This window comes from Oncorhynchus mykiss, chromosome 20, assembly GCF_013265735.2.
Source record: "Oncorhynchus mykiss isolate Arlee chromosome 20, USDA_OmykA_1.1, whole genome shotgun sequence".
In the NCBI taxonomy this organism is placed as follows: domain Eukaryota; kingdom Metazoa; phylum Chordata; class Actinopteri; order Salmoniformes; family Salmonidae; genus Oncorhynchus; species Oncorhynchus mykiss.
Window position 1 is genome coordinate 17,598,188 of NC_048584.1, and position 9,984 is coordinate 17,608,171.

The window sequence follows — 9,984 nt, forward strand, 5'->3', positions numbered from 1 at the left end:
TACCATTAGCAGTTTTATGGTAGAAATTGCCTCAAGGTTACATCATGTTAACAACAAGTGTTTGAAATATTTTGGAAATGATGTTTTGCTGATAAAATACTGTAACGACCTTGCGTTTATAAGCGCGGAAATCGACTCTGCCGCACGATCACCTCCGCGCGCTATCCAAACATGCAATTTCACTAGAGGCACGCATTTCCCAAAGTGTTTGAAATATTTTGGAAATTATGCTTTGCCTGTTAAAATACGTAAAATTGATTTCCTCAAATATTATAAAAGATCTCCGAGGTTGTAATTTTATGATAGAAATTGCCTAATGTTAATCACCAATGTTGGATAACTGACTAAAATGATATTTTGTGAGTAAAATACATAAAATTATTTATATTATTATTGAAAAATATCTCATGGTTGAAATTCTACAATTTATACCTCCATTCTATCCTTTAGTAGTGTTTCTGTAGAAATTGCCTCAAAAGTCATATTAAATCATGTTAATCACCAATGTTGGAAATCTGACTAAAAGGATATTTTCTGAGTAAAGTACACACAATCGTGTAGTAGTTTTATGGTAGAAATATTCTCATGTTCATAAAAAGTGGTTGAAAACTTTTGGAAGTTGTTGTTTTTCTCCCCCTTTTTTCCCCCAATTTCATGGTATCCAATTGTTAGTAGTTACTTTACTATCTTGTCTCATCGCTACAACTCCCATACGGGCTCGGGAGAGACGAAGGTCGAAAGCCATGCGTCCTCTGAATTTAGAGGAGCAGGCAATGTATTCCTATGGGGAGAGATGTCGTTGTAATCTGTGAGATCAAAAAAAACCTGTTTTACTGTTAAGGGTTAATGCCACACGGTCAAGGTTAGGCTTGCACAGATCGGGAGGACCTCAGGAATGAGGGGAGAGGTGTCGTAATCTGTGTGTGTGTGTGAGCTTTTCTTTGACATCTGTTGGGAGAAATGGCTGATTTACAGTTCATGGGGGTTGCCTAATCACACAAATGAAGTTTTGGAAAGATCTGACTTTTTTTAACCCTTTGAAACAGCCCCTCTGACACCAATTATGGCACTTCCGGTTGGCACAGGAAGCTATAGGTAAACACATATCCTCATTGGGGTATGCCTTTACAGAATCCTGAGTTTTAAGTGTTTATGTTAAGAACTGACCGATTTACACAGGGTTGAATGCACTATTTATCACAAACTGCTGGTTGGGTATGGAAAAACACGTTTAGGGTGATTTTAACCACTTCCGGTTGCTTCAGGAAGCTTAGAATCGACACAGGTAGACCTCATAGTGTCCTGATGGACTGTCATTGAAGACAGGTTCATAAGGCATTCATAACCCACATAGGCTTCAGGTTGACTTTAGAGGAGCAGGCAATGTATTCCTATGGGGAGAGATGTCGTTGTAATCTGTGAGATCAAAAAAAACCTGTTTTACTGTTAAGGGTTAAAGCCACACGGTCAAGGTTAGGCTTGCACAGATCGGGAGGACCTCAGGAGCGTACCTGAGGTCGAATTGTGCTTCTCACCCTAACGGTTCTCTCACTGTCACCCAAAAGCAAATGACATTTAGGGCCAGGCTTCATTTTGGGCCTACTTTTTTCACGGTCGCTGCACTCAGAGCGAGCTACGGTCAAGCGGGGCATCTCGTTGAACTCGGAACGGCCTAGAGAATATGGAAATGCCATTGCAGACTCTGTGTGTCTTTAAGCACCGCACTTTGTCACTCCATCCTGTGTGTGTGTGTGTGTGTGTGTGTGAGAGAGAGCTTTTCTTTGACATCTGTTGGGAGAAATGACTGACTTACAGTTCATGGGGGTTGCCTAATCACACATATGAAGTTTTGAAAAGATCTGACCTTTTTAACCCTTGGAAACAGCACCTATGACACCATTTTAAGACACTTCCGGTTTACACAGGAAGCTGAAAGTGAACACGTGGTAGGCAATTATAGAATTTTGAGTTTTAAGTCTTTATGTTAAGAACTGACTTATTTACGGAGTGTTTAGTGAGTGTGTGTGTTATTTCAGAAAATCACAGAAATCTCGTAGAACTCCGAAGCACACATTAAAAAGATTTGTATGAACACGCTGCAACTGGATCTGTAACTGTTTAAAAAAAATTGAGTTTGGTGACAAACCACACAAATTACTCGCCAGACAACTTCGAAAAAATGTGAGTGACAGAATGATTCACAAAGTTAAATCTGCATCTGGGGAATTACTCTCTTCCCCCAAAGACATCAATGACAGATTCCGGCAGTTTTATGAGACTCTATATACATCTAAAGCGGATCCTATAACCCCTTAATTATGCAAACATTTTTGGAGGACTGTAATCTTCCTGCCCTTGAACCAGGAAGATTATAACTTCCTGAATAAGGAAATATCTCTTGATGAAATTCAAGAAACAATTAAATCTCTAAAGAGTGGCACCCCGGGCCCAGATGGATACCCTGGTGAATTCTATAAAACATTCAGCAACATGCTCTCTCCCTACCTGCACAAAATGTTTGTTCAGGCCAATGAGGATGGAGCTCTCCCTTCATTACAGTTATACATAAGAAGGGTAAGGATCCAGAAGAGGTAGGGTCATACAGACCAATATCTCTCCTTAATACAGACCAAAAGATTTTAGCAGGCTTAGCACTTTAATTGGCAAATTGGTCCATTCGGATCAGACCGGCTTTATCCCTAACAGAAACGCATTCTTCAATCTCAATATTATGTATTCTCAGATGTTACCCAACGTGGACCTTGCCGTCATATCTCTTGACGCCGAAAAGGCCTTTGACCAAGTTCCTACAGAAATGTAATATTGGAGATGAGTTCATAAATTGGATCCAGCTTTTATATAGGAACCCCTGTGCCAGAATACTCACTAACCAATCATTGTCGCCCCGATTTAACCTTAACGGGGGGACAAGGCAGGGTTGTGCGCTGTCGCCTATGCTCTTCGCCCTAATTATCGAACCGCTCGCTCAGACGATTAGATCTCATGCAGCAATCCACAGCTATAATACTAAAGATACTCTAAATAAGATTTCCCTATACGCAGATGACATCCTCCTCTTGATGTGATCAATTTGTTTGGTACCTTCTCGGGATACAGAATAAATTGGAACAAGAGTGAATTAATGCCCATACGGTCGCAAAACACCTCCTGGCTAGAACCTCTCCCATTTAAGTTATCTTCAGAAAAATTGACCTACCTAGGAATTGTAGTTACCAATCAATACACCTTACTATTTAAAGAGAATTTCCCCCCTCTGATACAAAAACTCAAAGCAAACATACTTTTACATAAACATATTTTGGAGAACTCTCCCAATTTCTCTACTCGGAAGAATTAATGCCATTAAAATGGTCTTCTTCCCACAACTTCTCTACCTATATCAGAACATCCCAGTATTCATACCTAAATCCTTTCATAAACAACTGGACTCAATTATCAATCCTTTCATCTGGGATTATAAAACACACAGGATAGGTAAAAAACACCTCTGTAAATCCAAGATGGAAGGAGGATTGTCTCTCCCAAATTGTATATTTTATTGGGCCGCTAACCTGGGCTGCTAACCTCCGCGTTGTTACGTTTCTGCTGGATGACGCACTTCCGGCATCCAGCTGGCTTACTATGGAGCGTGAGGAGTGTCACCCCTTCTCTATTGGTGCTGTGATTTTGTCGCCTGTCAATCTGGAGATGTCACTTTATTGTAACAATCCTATTATACATAGCACAGTCCGAATATGGAAGCAAATTAAAGTCCACTTTGAGCTTAGACCAATGTCATTCATGCTCCCTGTCGCCAGGAATCCCTCCTTTGCCCCTTCTAACCTTGATAACACCTTTGAGCGATGGGGGGAGCTGGGGATAAGTACCATAGGGGATTTATACATAGAAGGGACCTTTGCTTCCTTTGAGTTGCTGAGGGAAACACAATTTTTTCAGATACCTACAAATTAGAGACTACGTTAGAAAACACCTCCCAACATTTGGGAATGCTAAACCTTCCATGTTTGACAGATGCATAAAAATATGCCCCACCTCAGATAAACTGATATTGATATATGATGCTTTTCAATCTGTTAGCACACCTTCTACAGATGCCATCAAGGCAAAATGGGAGGAAGAACTAGGGACTGACATTTCTGTGGCAGACTGGGAAGAGAGCTTGGAGTATATCCACACATGCTCCATTAATTCCAGACATCGTCTCATACAATTCAAGGTATTACACAGATTACACTTTTCCAAAACTAAACTGCATAGGATATTTCCACATCCCTTACATGTGATAAATGTCAGGCTGCCTCTACTCCACTGCTCCACTGCTTTGCCTTATGGTCTAGCTTCCATGGTTATTGGTGTGGAATTTTTGGGATCCTCTCTGAAGTTTTGGAGACTTCAATAGATAACCCGCTTCTGATAATCCTGGGAGTATCTGAGTCCCTAAACGGATTAACCAACCCCCAAAAACAACTAATCTCGTACGGGATAGGGAAAGATTGAATATGTTCGTAAATGATCACCAGTCAGATGGTCGCGGCTAGGGATGCCATCTGGGCCGGCAGCCTTGCGAGGGTTAACAAGTTTAAATCTTTTACTCACATTGGCCACGGAGAAGGAGAACCCACAGGCTTTGGTAGTGGGCCGTGTCAGTGGCACTGTATTGTCCTCAAAGCGAGCAAAGAAGTTTTTTAATTTGTCTGGGAGCAAGACGTTGGTGTTCGCGACTGGGCTCGTTTTCTTTTTGTAATATGTGATTGACTGTAAGACCCTGCCAAATGCGTTTCGTGTTTGAGCTGTTGAATGGCAACTCTACTTTGTCTCTATACTGACACTTTGCTTGTTTGAGGGAATAGCTGCATTGTTTGTATTTGTTAATGTTTCCAGTCGCCTTGCCATGATTAAAAGAGGTGCTTCTCTTTCAGTTTTGCGCGAATGTGCCATCAATCCACGGTTTCTGTTTAGGAAAGGTTTTAATAGTCACAGTTGGGTACGATATCTCTGATGCACTTGCTAATAAACTCGCTCACCGAGTCAACGTTATTGTCTGAGGCTATCTGGAACATATCCCAGTACACGTGATTGCTTCAATCTTGAAGTGTCGAATCCGATTAGTCAGATCAGCATTGGATAGACCTGAGCAGGGGCGTTTCCTGTTTTAGTTTGTCTATAGGCTGGGAATCTTTAAAAAAATGGAGTCGTGGTCAGATTTGCCAAAGGCAGGGCTTTGCATGCATCGCAGAAGTTAATGTGGCAATGATCCAGAATGCTACGACCTCGTGTCACTCATTCGATATGCTGATAGAATATAGGGAGTCTTGTTCTCACGTTAGCTTTGTTAAAATCCCCAGTTACAATACATGCAGCCTCGATGTATGGTTTCTAGTTTACATAGAGACCAGTGAAGTTCTTTCAGGTTGGAGGGATATATGCAACTGACTATTTTCGAAGAGAATTCTCTTGGAAGATAATGCGGTCAGCATTTGATTGTAAGGAATTCTAGGTCAGGTGAACAAAATTACTTAAGTTCCTATATGTTGTAGTGATTACACCATGAGTCGTTAATCATAAGGCATACACCTCCGCCCTTCACTATATCACAGTAATAAGGTGTAGTTAAATAAGTTCTAGTTAATCAAATCACTTTCTCTACTTCCCGTCCCAGGTCATTACCTGGACCAGAAGAGGCTAAAACAGGGCCTGTACCGCCACCCATGGGATGACATCTCCTATGTGCTTCCTGAACACATGTCAATGTAACTGATGACAGCGAGTCGGCACCTCTGGATGTCAACACTCGGATATGACGGGAAGCATTTTCACCTTATCACTTCAACAACCTCTGCCTTTGGGCAGGGTAAATCCAGAGGTGGGGGGGATATGGGGGAAGAGGGGAGCGTTAGTTTTATTAGGTCACTAAAGAAAAAGGGAATAATTTACGTTATTTAAGTTATGAGTTCAATCGTTAACAAAAAAAAGGAGCCGAACCAATGCAAGCTGCAGCTGTGGTCACACTAGGTGACTGGGAAAACTAGGTCACCGGTTCACAAATGGGATAGTGGCTTTTGACCATGCCACCTGGTTGTTTGGTCCATCGCCTACTCGCTTATATTTTATTTTCATATCTCTTACTAAACTCTCAAACGATTAACAGTTGGTTGAGCTGTATAATATAGGGCTAGCCCTGCTTTAGGCCTCTAGGGTGTGTGCTGTTGAAAGTTAGCATGCTTTCTGGGTGACTTGGTAATGCACATAACATGAACACCGGCTTGCCTATGGAGAAGTAGTCTTGGTCGGTAAACCTGCATCCCTCAATGGAGTGTAAGCCTTGAACGATCCACCGTCATGTACATTACAAAACCAAAGTATTGTGTGAGGTTTTATTTACACATTTAATCTAGTTTCCGACCTTAATCCCCTTCCAAAGTTGTGTAGCCTATTATGGTGTGTACTCTGTGGCTGTTCAAGATAAGGGGGCACGGTTTAACTAGCTGAATGTTAGTGTTGATTTGCCACTGCCTTTTTTTTTTTTTTTAGGATCCCAATTATCTGTTGCAAAAGCAACAGCTACTCTTCCTGATGTCCTTTCTCATCCCCTCTGTCATTGGACGAAACGATCATGTTAACTTTATTTTCATCCATTTAGATTTCAAGAAATTACAAATGTGTTATTTTAAAATGTTTCAAAATAAAGGAAAAGGCAATAAACAGTCCTACTTTTGAAGGGGTTAATTGCTTTAAAATGTGAGTCTTAAATGCATCTTTTGCGAGGGACCATGAAGGCAGTGTATTTTATCTGGGAAAATAGTGTCTGATTTGCACGTTATGTCTAGATTATTGCTACCAGTAGCCATTTTTCTTTGTCCTCAATGTTCTGTGACAGGCATGTTTGTACTTCGTTTTATTTAAATGTGAATTAAAAATGCTTCTTAGTTTATTAAAACCAAGCATGTCTAACTTTTCATTGTGGCTATTTATTATCACTAAGTGATGCATGTAGCAGCTGTGCTGGTCGACACACATTGGTGTGAAGGATTTAGTATTATCCAAATATATCAAATAGTATATAGGTTAACTGAGCATATACAGTTAGTGGATAAATTATTTTGTGTGGGAATATACAGTGGCAAAAAAAAGTATGTGAACCCTTTGGAATTACCTGCATTTCTGCATAAATTGGTCATACAATTTTATGTGATCTTCATCTAAGTCACAACAATAGACAAAACAAACAATTATATGTTATGTCTTTATTGAACACACCATGTGAACCCTTGTATTTAATAACAAGTGAACCCTCCTTTGGCAGCAATTAACCTCAACCGAATGTTTTCTGTAGTTGCGGATCAGACCTTCAAAGGTCAGGAGGAATTTTGGACCATACACTTTTACCAAACTGTTTCAGTTCAACAATATTTGTAGGATGCCTGGTGTGAACCACTCTCGGGTTCATGTCACAGCATTTTAAATCTGCTTAAAGTCGGGACTGGGCCATCTTCTGTTGAAGCCATTCTGTTGTTGATTTACTTCTGTCTTTTGGGTCATTGTCCTCTGTTGCATCACCCAACTTCTTTTGCGCTTTACATTCATTCTTCACATAAGACAATGCTTCTTGTAGATAGCAAACTTAAATTGTGATTTTTTTTTTTAATAGGGCAAGGCAGCTCGAACCAACATCTCTGATCTTGTCTCATTGATTGGACTGGACAATTTTCAGCAAGTTGCAACATTGAAATAACCACTTTTCCATAAACAAGCTCATAGACAGCACAGCAAACAATTGTACATCCAGAGTGCATCAAACATGATTTAGAGCTTGTTTATGGAAAAGTGGTTATTTCTGTATTTTCAACGTTGCAACTTGACGAAAACCGTCCAGTGTTCATTTCATCTCAAATAGACAGCACAGCAAACATGATTGCCGTGCTGTCTATTTGAGATGAAATGAACAACTGTGGACAGTTTTCAGCAACTTGCAACACAGAAATATACACTTTTCCACAAACAAACTCTAAATTCTTGTTTGATGCACTCTGGATGAAAAAAAAAATTGTGCTGTCTATTTGAGATGAAATTAACACTGGACAGTTTTCAGCAAGTTGCAACATTGAAATACAGTTATAGACACTTTAACATCTATAACATAAGGTCTATAAGGTCTATAACATGTTTGATGCAATTGGCAAGTAAAATTTTGTCCACACCTGCGTTTTTGGGATGTTAGGAACACTGTCAGCAAGAGGTATTGTAAGAGAACACCCCCCTGAAATGGACAAAAATGAATGGGAAGTCATTGGCACTTGACAAACCATATACACGGTGTCCAATACAACTCAATTCGGCGTCGTTTCGTTCAAAGTTGATTGCCATATGGCAAATGCCAGGTGTAAACACTTTAAAAATCCAACAGGTGTGTGTGTGAGAGCTTTTCTTTGACATCTGTTGGGAGAAATGACTGATTTACAGTTCATGGTTGCCTAATCACACAAATGACGTTTTGGAAAGATCTGACTTTTTTAACCCTTTGAAACAGCCCCTGTGACACCAATTACGGCACTTCCGGTTGGCACAGGAAGCTATAGGTAAACACATATCCTCATTGGGGTATGCCCTTTACAGAATCCTGAGTTTTAAGTGTTAAGCCTACCCCCTACTTTTTCGAACATTCTGTTAAAAATCGCGCAACATTTCAGCGTCCTGCTACTCATGCCAGGAATATAGTATTTGCATGTGATTAGTATGTGTGGATAGAAAACACTCACGTTTCTAAAACTAGTTAAATCACGGCTGTGGCTATAACAGAGCGTGTGTTTCATCGAAAAGCGCAAGAAAAACTGGTCACTGAAAACGAAAAAATATCCATGCGCCACTTGCATGTCTTGTTTAAGGGACACCAAATTAAATGGTGCTGAGATTGCAATTCCTACAGCTTCCACACGATGTCGCCAGTCTTGTCAATTTCTGGGAGTTATTTCTTGGTCAAACAAAGAAGAAACCCCATTCCATCCGGTCTCCGACAGGAAGTTTTGGAAGAGAGATTTCCGAACATGATTTGAAGACGTGGAGCTATTGAATTACACCGTGATCAATTTGATAGATTATTAACGTTTACTAATACCTAAAGTTGTATTACAAAAGTATTTCGAAGTGTTTTGTGAAAGTTTATCGTCGACCTTTTTAATTTAAAAAAAATGACGCTGCGTTTTGAAACGGTGTTTTTTTCTGAATCACACAGTTTCCATATATGGATATTTTGGTTATATATGGACCGATTTAATCGAAGAAAAAAAAGACCCAATAGTGATGTTTATGGGGCATATAGGAGTGCCAACAAAGAAGCTCGTCAAAGGTAATGAATATTTTATTTATGCTATTTGTGTAGCGCCGGCTACGCTAATTCTTTTGTTTACGTCGCCTTCAGGTATTTCGGGGTGTTGCATGCTATCAGATAATAGCTTCTCATGCTTTCGCCGAAAAGCATTTTAAAAATCTGACTTGTTGGCTAGATTCACAACGAGTGTAGCTTTATATCAATACCCTGTGTTTTAATGAACGTTTGAGCACAGAACAGTATGTTTCAGTAACAACACGTTCGTGGCGTCTGTCTTCACACAGCAGGCGTATTCGGAGAAACAAATTGCTAATTAGCTCAGGTAGTCCACTCTGTCTTCCGTAAATAAGTGCTGTGAGATGGAAATATGGTCGTGTGGGAACCCCAGCCCTATAAAGCTGTGTATCAATTTAAATTTTAGTTTTTTGAAAATGGGTTATCACGGATATGAAAGATAAGGTCATTACGCCTCCAAAAACATATCGCTAGCGATGCTTGTTTAATGTTCAGAACGAACGTCACGGCTCCTAACAGAACTCCCCCTCCAGAATACGCCTCTTCACCCAATGATTTAGCCACATGTATGTCTAATGTAACGTTATCTCATGATGATAAAGTCAAGCGTTAGCTAACAGCTA

General features: G+C 40.1%; 1 long non-coding RNA gene across 1 annotated transcript; it reads left to right on the plus strand.

Annotated features, from left to right (window-relative positions):
* Positions 1-1,941: 1,941 nt before the first annotated feature.
* On the plus strand, positions 1,942-6,979 carry LOC118942044. The gene is made up of 2 exons (XR_005037942.1): positions 1,942-4,237; positions 5,681-6,979. It is a non-coding gene; the product is annotated as an uncharacterized LOC118942044 (long non-coding RNA).
* The last annotated feature ends 3,005 nt before the right edge of the window (positions 6,980-9,984 follow it).